The sequence below is a fragment of the Heteronotia binoei genome, chromosome 1 (genome assembly GCF_032191835.1).
Source record: "Heteronotia binoei isolate CCM8104 ecotype False Entrance Well chromosome 1, APGP_CSIRO_Hbin_v1, whole genome shotgun sequence".
Classification (NCBI taxonomy): Eukaryota; Metazoa; Chordata; class Lepidosauria; order Squamata; family Gekkonidae; genus Heteronotia; species Heteronotia binoei.
In genome coordinates this window covers 201,055,578-201,069,153 of record NC_083223.1, presented here as the reverse complement: position 1 = coordinate 201,069,153, position 13,576 = coordinate 201,055,578, and positions in this window count along the sequence as shown.

The window sequence follows — 13,576 nt, the reverse complement described above, 5'->3', positions numbered from 1 at the left end:
ACTTGGAAGTTTTCAAATTTCAATGGAATTTCCTCCAGTCAGATTATTGGTCCATCTACTTCAGTACTGACCTCATCCTGTGCAAGATTCTACCTGTACCCTTCCTTTGTCAGTTATTACAATAGCAATTCAAAATAATCTCATCCAAGCAATTTTCATGTATATAATTCACCCACATAGTGGGTTTTTTAAACAAGTATTTGAATACACCAAGTATGTCAAACAACATCATTATGATTGGCTATTATTTTATCCAAGCCTTCCTTCATAAAGTTCAGAGCAACGTACACAGACTCCACCTTTTTATCCTCACTACAGCCCGTTGAAATAGGTAAGGCTGTACTCTTCTTTAAAGACATGTCTGTAATCTTGGTGCTTTAACACATGTTTGGGAGACTGATGTCGGTGGTGCTCCTGTTAGCTAACAGGAGCTTCAGAGCTAACAGGAGCACCACCGACATGGTATTTGTTCTCAGGCAGCTCCAAGAGAAATGCAGGGAACAGAACAAGGCTCTGTATGTGACTTTTGTCGACCTTACCAAAGCTTTCGATACCGTTAGCAGGAAAGGCCTGTGGCAAATCTTGGAACGTTTAGGATGTCCCCCAAGGTTCCTCAGCATGATCATCCAGCTACACGAAGACCAGCGAGGCCAAGTCAGACACTGCAACGACCTCTCGGAGACCTTCCAAATAGGCACAGGTGTAAAGCAAGGCTGCGTTCTCGCGCCAACTCTCTTTACGATCTTCTTTAGCATGATGCTTCAAAGAGCCGCAGTAGATCTAGATGATGACGATGGTGTATACATCCGCTATCGCACCGATGGCAGCCTGTTCAACCTGAGGCGACTAAAGGCACACTCCAAGACAATGGAAAAACTCATCCGAGAGCTACTGTTTGCTGATGATGCTGCACTCGTGTCCCACTCGGTATCAGCTCTGCAGCATATGACGTCCTGCTTTGCAGAGGCTGCCAAGCTATTCGGCCTAGAAGTTAGTCTGAAGAAGACAGAAGTTCTCCACCAGCATGCACCCCAGGAAGATTATCACCCCCCCTGCATCACTGTGGGTGAATCAGTTCTGAAGACAGTCCAGCAGTTCAGCTACCTGGGGTGCATCATCTCCTCAGATGCCAAGATCGACAAGGAGATTGACAACAGGCTGGCAAAGGCAAACCGTGCATTTGGCCGACTGCACAAAAGAGTGTGGAGCAACAAGCATCTGAAAAAAGGCACAAAGATCAATGTTTACAAAGCGGTTGTGATGACAACCCTCATCTACGGCTCCGAATCGTAGGTTTTATACCGTCACCACCTGCGACTCCTTGAGCGCTTTCATCAGCGCTGCCTTCGCACCATCCTCAACATCCACTGGAGTGACTTTGTGACCAACACTGAAGTCCTCAAGCGGGCGGAGGTTACCAGCATTGAGGCACTGCTGTTGAAGACGCAGCTGCGCTGGGCAGGGCATATTTCTAGGATGGAAAACCACCGCCTTCCCAAGATTGCCCTGTATGGCGAACTCTCCACCGGCCATCGAAATAGAGGGGCACCAAAGAAGAGGTACACGGACTCCTTGAAGAAATCCCTTAGCACCTGTCACATCAACTATCACCAGTGGTCCGACCTAGCCTCAGATCGCAAAGCATGGAGGCACACCATCCACCAGGCTGTCTCTTCCTTTGAGAACGCACGCATAGCTGGTCTTGAGGACAAAAGGAGATTGAGGAAGAATCGCACTGCTACAGGACCAACCCTAAATCAGACTTTTCCCTGCAGCCGCTGTGGCCGGACCTGCCTGTCCCACATTGGTCTTGTCAGCCACCAGAGAGCCTGCAGCAAACGTGGACTATTGCACCCTTCTTAAATCTTTGTTCGCGAAGCCAAGCCGAGAGAGGGGAGACTGATTTACAAGTTATCATTACTGTGTGGAACTCCTCCATGTGACTGGGCAAAGCATTTCTTTAAAAAATACATTTTTGTCCTGCCTTTTTGGCAAAAAGTTCAACTCAACAGACTGCCTTCCTTCATTTTCTCACAAAAATCTTCTGTGATAGGTAATCCTAAGAGATGGTGACTGGCCCAAGAACACCCAGTAAAATTTATGGCATACTGGGATTTTGCATGCAAGTCTGTCTAGTTCTAATCTAATGCTCTAACCATTACACTATCCTCGTTGTGTATCGTATTGGTAAACACTATGGGATTTATCCAGTGTGGTAGGATTTGGGAGGACTTCAAAAGTTATTAAACCTATTTGTCTGGGAAGACAGTAGGAGGAAAAAAAATAGAATGCATACTAAGGTAACAATTCTACTATCATACAACCTTAAGTTCTCTTAAAACTTACTGACAGCCCCTAGGCACAAAAGAATGAATGCAACACAAAAAAAGAGCAGAATGTATGGAAGGCTGAGAGATCTGAATGCAGCATAAACAGAGAATACAGGATTATGTTGTCCCCCCCCCCCCCCATTTTTTTCCTAAGACAGTTTGAAAACAGCTGGTTTCAGCCTGCAGGTAAAAGTGGTCAAGTTTTTCACCTTCACATTTACTCCTTCCTCTTTCCTCAGTAGATCATTCCTTGAGCTGAAAGAAATAGGAGGCAGAAGCGGTGCAGCGGTGCATGCCTGCTCAGCTTATTAAAACGGGAAGAAGGCAATATTTCACCCCCCAGAAATAAAAAAAAGATAGACAAGTAAGAGAGGCTAATCCATCTGATGAAATTAGCAGGCAGAGTATGTAGCTGTTTGAAATGATGAACGAGGTTGAAATAGCTACACAGGCTAACATCCAGTGGGATAATTACTCCAAGCTCTCGGGCTAAAATCTGTCTTGGAGGGACTTGGAGGCTTTGATGACTCAATTTCAACAGGCACGCTTAGGAAATACGTAGTAAAAGCTATTAAAATGGAATTGTTCTTGGGTGGTATTCTGAGACTGGGCTACTGACCCCATCAGGCTGTTTTTAATAAGCTAGAAGCTAGCTTAGCTCCCAGAAGTGGCAGCTACCCACCTGCTGTGTTTTAACCACCTCACACTCCCACCATCCTATTGCAAGCAATTATTATAATTCCAGAGTGAATCCCATTTTTGCCATACAAAAGTATGTAGAGAAAATCGCTGAATCGTTGCTGTTGCCTTCCAGTTTGAGATTCAAACTGTCCTTCCAGTTTGAGATTCTGCATATTTAACCTGCCTATCATGATAAAAAAGATACAACAAGTCTCCTGAAGTGGATTTCATGATCTGTAAAACCTACTATAGAAATGAAACAATTTGAAAATGAAAATAAATTTCAGAATTGAGTATAAATAAACCTAGCATGCTGTGTCTGTTAATAAAATTAAATAGTAGGAGTACAAGACCTCTGAGAGAACTGTAATTGGCCCAAGGTCTCTTAGCAGACTTCATGTGGAGGAGAGAGGGGTTTTTTAGTCATGTTTTATGTTCATAACACTTTTTAGCTTTCTAGGTAATACTAAGATATCTTAACCATTCTCTTTTTGAGTGAAAGACATAAGTGTTCTATTTTCCTATTAGACTACATGTTTACTACCTTTCTGTTGTCTATTTAAGTAGTTTTCAACCTATTAGTCAATGAGTTCGTTTCAGACTAAACTGGCAATTTCCACTGATTCCCCTTTCAGCTGCATGACATTCTTCTTTACCCCTGTCTCCCAGGAGCAGTTTTATGGTGTGTTCACAAACACACTAAATAATTCACTTTGCAACTGGATTTTTACTGTGTAAGAATAGCAAAATTCACTTGCAAGTTGCAACCAATCACCATGGTCGTTTTCGCACTCACCTCCAGCCGGCGCGACCCCCCTCTTCACCGCGCAGGATCTGCGCGGATTTCGCACTAAATGCCGCAGAGCAGCCTTTTGCGCCGGAAACTCCCGGCGCAAAAGCCGCTCAAACGTAAATCGCCAAAAAGCAGTTTGGCGTTTGCGCGGCTTTTGCGACGGGAGTTTCCGGCGCAAAAGGCTGCTCCGCGGCATTTAGTGCGAAATCCGCGCAGATCCTGCGCGGTGAAGAGGGGGGTCGCGCCGGCTGGAGGTGAGTGCGAAAACGACCCATGTGAATGCACTCATAATCTGGATGCAACCCAATACCCTCAGCTATGTCTCCCACTGGGTCTTAAGCCCCTATCAAACTGCCATTCTTAACTCTCTTTGAGGAAGGATATACTATATAGGAAGCAAATATGTGATTTCTCCTCCTTCTCTTTGTAGCTGAGAGGTGCAGGGGATAATGACATGAAGTCACCTAGTGGTGGAAAGAGTTCCTCTATGGCTCTGACCCCTGATTTTGTTGTTGTTGTTGAGGGAAGAAATTATGGGTCCTGGATGGTTTAATGGAGGGGAAGTGACAAAAAAAGAAAGCAGAAGTACCTCTAGCCCACTGGCCACAATTTCCTAATGGGAAGGAAGGCCAGTAGGCAAAAATGAGGGGAGATCAAAAACAGCTCCCATACCTTCCAGTCATCTATTACCATTCACAAGTAGAACTTAAAATTCAACTTAAGTAGAACTTGTTTAATTCAACAAGGAGAGATGGGGAAATCAAAGCAAGACACACATATACAAAACCCAAACTTAGCACAATTTACAGTTGAACCAAAGAGATGATTAGAGTCTTTTACTGTCTCTCTAAGACAGGGGTGGGGAACCTTTTTTCTGCCAAGGGCCATATGGATATTTATAACATCATTCGTGGGCCATAAAAAAAATCAACGTAAAAAACAGTGCTCCACCAAGGGAGAATGATTCAGGCCAGCAAAATTAATGCAAATAATTGTTATTCTATTTGAAGTCATGTGGGGAGAGCCTAATTTGGCGCGTGCACACACACACCTGGTTGGCCTATGCATTTGCCTAGGTCCAGGGCTTTTCTTTAGAAAAAGCCCAGCAGGAATTCAGTAGCATATTAGACCACATTCCCTAATATTAGCATATTAGGTCACACACTCATTAGCATATTAGGCCCACACCATCTGAGATAATCAAGTGCAAACTGAACTGTGACAGTAACTTTTCCAGGCCCTGCAGCAATTCTGACCAGCTAGCCAGGCCCCAGGGAGGCTGCCGCATAGTACATCTGAGCCCTGTGATCCCTGCCTGGCCCTGGGGAGGCTGCTGCATAGTGCAGCTGGGCCCCACAATCCTTGCTGGCCAGCCAGGCCCCAGAGAGGCTGCCACATGGCTCAGTTCAGCCCAGCAATCCCCGAGGGTCACACCAAGTGACCTCGAGGGCCGCATATGGCCCTCAAGACAGAAGTTCCCCACCCCTGCTCTAAGACCTTATACAAATCTCTCACACTCTGTCTTCTGTGCCTTGGCTGGCTTTCTCTTTTTGGCAGTATCACTGCTGCTATTGGGACTCTTGATGGTGCTGATCTCCAGAGGCTGCAAGTCTTTCCAGGTTCCTTCTCAGATTACTTTGTTCTCTGCACCAAGACCCAGATGGCTTTTCTTTCCCTTTCCTCCTCAGAACTTCCTCCCCACCTCAGGACTCTCCTATGGCTACCTCTTGAGGACAAAATATCCCATCAGAATTTCCCCATCAAGCTGTAATAGAAGGACAAACCCAAAGGGTAACAATTGCATACCTCTTGCAACTTGTCTTGTATGTCCTTGTTGTGAGAATTTTGGATTTGGGTCCTAAAAATTGTATTCTTATGTTTTATATACTATTTTATTTATTTATTTATTTAGAATTTATATCCCGCCCTTCCCACAAGTGGCTCAGGGCGGCTATGAATGTATCAGACCAACTTTAAGTGAACCAAACTCCCAAAATGCTCTGACCTCTCACTGACTGCAGCTGCCAAAAGTTGTGTGTAATTCTTTGTTCCCAGGAAAAGATAAGAATGATATCTAAGGGTAATAAAACAATAACATTGAGGCATCCCTCTGAAATGCAAGAATTTAAAGTATTTATGTTACCAAATGGCCTGAACCGGTAAACATGTAAAAACTGAAGGTATGGAAACAAGTGATTTGTCAGGATGGACCTGTTGTTACCAAAGCAAACAATGGCCAGCAGAATTTACACATGTAACAGGGTCTTCAGATCCTTTGATGTCTTTGATGTTCAACCTATATAAACTGTGCTTTTCAGATAATCAGGACCACTTGGCTAGATCAGCAGAAAGGGTTTATCTCCTGCTGTCTGTCCGCGGTCCGAGAATTCTTGTGTGTGTGTGTGTGTGTGTGTGTGTGTGTATGGGGGGATTTCTGTTACTCTGTCTTTTACTTTATTGCTAGTATAGCTAAGATAGAAGGACTACTGTATAAGTGTTTTGTTGAATGGGCTGGGCACCAGAGGACTGTCCACCCCAAAATTCTGTCCTGTGTTAAAGGGTAACTATTTCCAAATAAACTTTACATTGTTGCATGAGTTTAGTATTGCTTGTTTTACTTTTAGCTAACCTTAGATAGTACAAAAGCACCAGTGTGACTGCCTGAGCCTGGGTAAGGGGCCATATTAGAGACAAAGGACTGAGACCAAGACTGATAGAGGGTTGCCAACATTGGGGACTCCACCCACAGTCCTTTCCCCAGTTCTTTTAATCTACTACTCAAGGTCTTGGTTACAATATTGGTGGAGTCATAACACTGATGCTTGCTTTTCCTGACCCATGACTCTGACATCATGAAACTACCTGCCATGTACTTGAAGCTTGATGCATCCCATGTTCAGTGGATCTAGGAAGACTGAAGATGGTCTAGGTCAGGGTTTCCTAAACTTTCCCCCTCCCGTGGCTCGGTTTTCTCCCCGTAGTCCAGGCGGAGGATGCTCAGGGAGCGATACAGAGACTGCGTGCTAGCCAGGATCTTTCCCCGTCATTCTCTAATGTTTTCAAACATCAGAGAGGGATGAGGGAGGGCTTCTGGCCAGCGCGCAATCTCAGTATTGCTCCCTGCACGCCCTCCAGGCAGAGGATGATTAGGGAGTGATACAGAGACTGCATGCTGGCTAGGAGCTTTCCCCATCCTTCTCTGATGTTTCCAAACATCAGAGAGGGACAGGGGAGGGTTTCTGGCAAGTGCAGTTTCAGTATTGCTCCCCGAGCACCCTCCAGGTGGAGGACAATCCGGGAGTGATACTGAGACTGTGTACTGGCCAGGAGCTTTACCCACCCTCTCTGATGTTTCCAAACATGATGTTTCCAAACATCAGAGAGGGACGGGGGAGGGCTCCTGGCCAGTGCACAGTCTCAGTATCGCTCCTGATCATCCTCCACCTGGAGGACACTTAGTGCTACAGGCAGCAGCAGCAGCGTGGGAGGCAGGGGCTGGAGCACGGCAGCACATGCAGCATTGAAGATAGGGAAGAGGCAGGGTCTGTTGGGTTGCCCCTGGTGACCCAGTATTGAGGCCTCCATGACCCATTACCAGGTCGCAACCCTGCAACTTCTGGGGTTGGATCATGGCAAATTGAGCCATTTCTCAAAAGGGGAGCAGACTGGAGCCTTTGTTCTGGGTAGAGAAGGCGAACCCAATGCCTGCTGCCTGCTTTTCTCAGCGAGGGAAAAGGCCAAGACATGCATGGAATATTCTGAGGGGATTTACTTTGGCTGAAAAGGAGTCCCACGGGGTTCCTTTGAGGCTTTGAAGAGTCCCCATTGAGGAATTGCATTCCAACGTCTACAGAGGGTCTCCATGGTCATTAAATTGACTTAAATTCATCAAGATTCAAGCTTTCTTTGGACTATCTAAATTCCTAAATATTAATCTTTGAAGAAGACGGTGTTAATAAGGTTAAATTTGGCTGCAACGTAAGAAGATCTTTATCTTTCATCCCGGGTCTAAAATCAACTTTATTTGAGATAAAGATTGAAACCTGGACTTAGCTATGATATTCTAAAGTTATAAATAAGAGAAGGGGGCAATTTTGAGACTTTTGGGAGACTTAGAAGCAAAGTTAAAGGCAAAATACCAACATGTTTGGAATACTTGCGGTTTCTGTAAAAAAAACCCATCGTCATTGAGTTGCTGAGCTGAAAGACTGCACAGGAAGTGATGTATAGATTGTATCATGAGATCTTTCAACCATTGAGAACGGGACTTTGTGGCAAGAAAAGCAGGAAGAGGCCATTGAAATAAGGGAATTTAAAGACCTTCTGGCCTTCTCTAGGACTTGATAATCATAGAAAAATTGTGGTGGCCATTAAAAAAAGGTCAAAATAATTTAAAACTTAAAGAAAGAAAAACGGGTCTTTAAAAACTATTGGAGCTGGCAGATTTCATTACTACAGAGTGAAACATATTGGAATATATGAGAGGTAATAATTTTGGTGGCCTTTTGGAGAAAAAGAAAATTTTAAAAGGGCTAGAAAAATCGTGGCCGCCATTTTGTCTATTTTAAAAACTTTAAAAATTAATATCTCGGGCTAGAAAGCCCTGAGGACGGCGATTTTGGGTGCATGGAAAGGGCATCTCCTAATATTTAAGATCCAGTGGTTTATTTTTTAATTTGGAGAGATCAACCCAAAATTTTATTTTGGCAGTGAGGGGAGTGGAATGTCAGAGCTGAAGCTGCCAAAACTGTTTTGAACATGGAGGAAAAAGGATTACAATTACAAATGTACTGGAACTGCGGAAATTTTTTGAAGAAAATAGGGGGTTTGGGAATACAGAATAAAAAAAAGAACCATTATGGATTACAAATTACTATTTTAGAATGTAAATGGACTAAATTCACCGCAAAAAAGAAGGGCTACATTTCATTGGATCAAGAAACAAAAATGTAGTATAATTTGTCTACAAGAAGTACATATTAATTGGATTGCAAATTTTTATGGAATAAACAACTGGGAAAATAATTTTTTTCCTTGGCTAAGGAGGAAAAAAATTGTGTGATTTTTTATATTAAACAAGAATTAGATCCAAAATTGATTTTTAAGGACAGTGAAGGCAGATATCTAGCTGTGGAAGTGACGATGAAAAGACATTGTTGTTGGGATTGTATGCCCCAAATGGGGCAAAAGACTCTTTTTTTTAAGATATCATGCAAAAATTAGACCAAGTGACTTATGATCAAATAATGATAATGGGAGACTTTAATGGAACAGTTATAAATGACTTGGACAGATCAGGAAGAAGAAGTAAGGAGGGGAAATTACCAATGTCATTTTTTGATTTAGTGAAGCAAGAAAATCTGGAAGATACATGGAAGAAATTTAATCCCAAGGTGCGTGACTATGCTTTTTTTTCAGCATGGCATATCTCAAGAATTGATATGTTATGGACTACAAAAGATCTTGGATTTATGATGAAAAAAATAGAGATTCTTCCTAAAGTTGGGGCTGATCACAATCCACTGATGTGGTCAGCAAAAAGTGTGAAAAAGACTAGGAGATGGAGAATAAATGAAGATTTGCTACAGAAAACAGATATAGTGGTGTCTCTAGAAAAAGAAACTAAAGCTTTCTTTCAAATAAATGAAAATGAGGACATTCATTTCCAAACTGTGTGGGATGCGTATAAAGCCGTAACTAGAGGTCTTTTAATCACAATGAATAATAAAGATAAAAGAGATAAAGAAAAACAATTGTTGGATATTCAAAAAGAGATTGGAAAAAAAAGAAAAGGAACTTAAAAAAAGACCGGGGGAAAAGAAAATAATAAGGGAAATTACAATACTGCAGAATCAATTGAGACATTTGTTAAATAAAGAGGTAAAACGGAACCTTAAGAGATTACAACAGAAATCCTTTGAAGGAGCAAATAAACCTGGAAAATACCTGGCTTGGCAAATGAAAAAGAAAAGGGAAAGTAAATTTGTTACTAAAATTGTATCGGAAGGTAAAGAGATAGTTGACCAAGCAGGAATTAAAAGAGAATTTTTTAAAATACTATGCTAAGCTATTTCAAGGTCAAAAGGTGGATAAAAATAAAATAGATGCATATTTACAGAAAATTTAGGTAAACCCCTTAACAGAAAATAGGGAAAAGGTATTAAATGAACCAATTGAAAAAAATGAAGTTGAAGCAGCAATAAACTCAATGAAATTGGGAAAGGCACCAGGTCCAGACGGTTTCACAGCAAAATTTTATAAAGTCCTCGCAGAAGTGTTAGTACCAAAACTTCAAAAATTGATGAATATTATAAGGATTGATGGGAAAATACCAAATACATGGAAGAAAGCAATAATTTCATTGATACCAAAAGAAGACAGAGACACCACAAATGTAAAAAACTATAGACCAATTTCATTACTTAACAATGTTTACAAAATATATGCTAGGATACTAGCAGAACAACTCAAACAGCATTTGAACAATTTTGTTAAAGAAGAACAAGCAGGATTTCTTCCCAGAAGACAAATTAGAGATAATATTAGAACTGTCATAGACATTGTTGAATATTATGAGAAGCATCCTGAAAAAGAAGTGGCATTATTCTTTGCAGATGCAGAGAAGGCCTTTGATAATGTGAATTGAGACTTTATGTTTGCAGTGATGGAGAAATTAGGACTTGGAGAAGCTTTTATAAGAATGGTTAAGGCGATATATACTGAGCAACAAGCAAGACTCTGTATAAATGCAGATTTGACGGAGAAAATGATAATCAGCAAAGGTACAAGGCAAGGTTGCCCTCTATCTCCATTGATATTCATAATGACGCTAGAGATATTGCTTATGCAAATACAAGAAGATAAAGGAACAGAGGGGCTGAAACTGAAAGGTTATTCTTATAAATACAGAACCAAGAATTAAAATGAAAATTTTAACTGACACAAAAGAAAGAGGAGGTTTTCAACTGCCGGATTTAAAATTGTATCACGATGCAGTATGTTTGGTATGGATTAAAGATTGGATGACGTTATTAAACAAGAAGCTGCTGGCGTTAGAAGGTCATAGAAATATTTTTGGTTGGCATGCATATATGTTTTATGGGAAAAATAAGATGGATGGTTTTTTCTCACACCATTATTTAAGAAGAAACTTGCTAAGTACTTGGGTAAAATATAAAAAATATGGTGATGAGAGAAAGCAGTTATGGATTGTGCCAACGGAAGTATTAAAATTATCTTCAGAAACTGCAGGGATGTGTTTAACGTACAATCAACTATTAAAAATACATGGAGGAAAAGTGGAACTAAAATCAGCTGAAGAATTACAATATAAATATAATTGCTTTCAACTACAACAAATTAAGAGCTTGGTGGAACAGGACATTAAAAATGAAGGCATAAGACAAGAGCAAACAGAATTGGAAAAAATGCTGTTGGGTGATAATGAAAAGTTGATTTATAAATTACTATTGAAGTGGTCAACAGAAGACGAAGTAGTTAAATCTCAAATGATAAAATGGGCAATTAATTTTAATAAAGACATTCAAATGGAATCTTGGGAGTATTTATGGAAGAACTCTATGAAGATTTCAACACGTTGTAATGTTAAAGAAAACTTATAAAATGCTGTATAGATGGTACATGACACCTAAGAAACTGGCAAAAATGAATAATCAGGTGGCAGACAGATGTTGGAAATGTAAAAAACATGAAGGATCTTTCTACCATATGTGCTGGACTTGTGAAAAAGCAAAACAATTTTGGCAAATGATTCAGAAAGAAATGTCAAAAATTTTAGGGTATGATATTAAGAGGTCTCCAGACTCTTTTTTTGTTGGGATTACAAATGGAAAGTTTTCCAAAACAAGATAGAACATGGTTTCCGCTTTCAGCTGCAAGGACATTGTATGCGCAGCTATGGAAGCAAGACAAAATACCAGAAAAATGGGACTGGATTTTAAAAGTTTTGTCATGGAGTGAAATGGATAAACTTACAAGAATCTTAAAAGATTATGATTTGGAGAAGTTTAGGAAGGAATGGGAGAAATTTCAAAACTATGTTGAAAAACAATGGAAAGTAAGGGGACACAGTGATTTTGATAAAAGCTGAAGGAGATGGAATAATGGACTTGAAAATTTTCTTATTGAAATGAAGATGAACTTACAGAGTTAACTTTTCTTATTCTATATTTTTATTTCTTCCGTATTGATATAAGGTTCTAAAAGGAAAGGGACTTATATCCCACTTGCAGAAAGGGCAGGATATAAGTCGAACGTAATAAATAAATAAATCTCTCAAATAGGGCTGCCAAGCCCCCGGGCCGGGCAGGGCTTCTCCTGCCTTGGAGGTTCCCAACCTGCTGGCCCGCATTGGGCTGGCGGAACCTCCCCCAATGTTGCTGGCATGATGAAGTCACCCACAAGTGACATCATCACACCAGGGACGTCACTTGCCGGCCGTTCTAGGTGTTTCCAGGAAATCTTTATGATTTTCACAGATGCTCTAGCAATTTGGGAGGAAAAACTCTATGGTACAATAGGTACCATAGAGTTTTTTCCTCCCAAATTGCTAGAGTGTTCAGGAAAACCACAGAGTTTCCCAGAAATGCCTAGAGTGGCTGGTGTACAATGTCACTGGTGTGATGATGTCACTTGTGGGTGATGTCATCACAGAAGCACGCACAAAACAAGTCCCTCGCCAGAGGCCACAGAGGACTTGGCAATCCTACTTACAAATGGGTTTGTGCCTAGATAATGCTGTCAAGCATTACACATACACACACATACACACTATGAGAGAGGGGAAAAAGCAAAAATACCCAGTAACTGTAGTTTTCCACCTTGGGTTAGAAATCTTGTTTTTTTAAAATCTTAGAACTTTGATGTGGAGCCTTGGCTCAGTGGTAGAGTATCTGCTCAATATGCAGAAGCTCCCAGATTCAATCTCTGGTATCTAAAGTTAAAGAATTTGGCAGTGGGTGATATGAAAGACATTTGCCTGAGAGCCTGGAGTGCTGCTGTCAGTCTGAGTAGACAATACTGAAATAAAGAGACCGTCATGATTCCTACCTATGAGCCTTGCCATTACATTACCAAACAGCTCTTTTTAATTGTCCTCCTGGCAACAAACTGGTGACATAGGTGAGTTTCAAGGTGACAGCTACCAAGCCCCCCCCCCAAAAAAAAAAACCTCTTGGGGAACAGTGAAAGGTCCTCACAGGGAAGGTTGGGGTTTCCCTCAGACCAGGACATATTTTTTTTTTTTGCATATTAGGCCACACACCCCTGATGTAGCCAATCTTCCAAGAGTTAACAGGGCTCTTAGTACAGGGCCTACTGTAAGTTCCAGGAGGATTGGCTACATCACGGAGTTTAACCTAAATAATATGCAAAGGAGTTCCTGCTACAAAAAAAGCCCTGCCTCAGACAAAACAAATCCCCTCAAGCCTTGGAATGCAGTTGCACCATGCTCCCATGTTTGCTGGCTAGTTGAACAAGCTGGGAGAGAGATGCTGGAGAGGAAACCTTACAGTACCATTCAGCTCAAACTGAACAAAAATCTATATACTGCCAATGTCAGGTAACTATCAGTAGACAGACGGGGATGTAGATTCATAATTGCAATAAAGAGACACCAAAGACACACAGAGAACCTAAATAATAAGTCTCAATTCAAACATCATTTCTTTCTTATGTGCCTTTTAAAATTAGAGGTGGTGGTTACTGAGTGGTGGGGCTGGACAGCTGCCACTAAGCATTATAATTGTGTGAG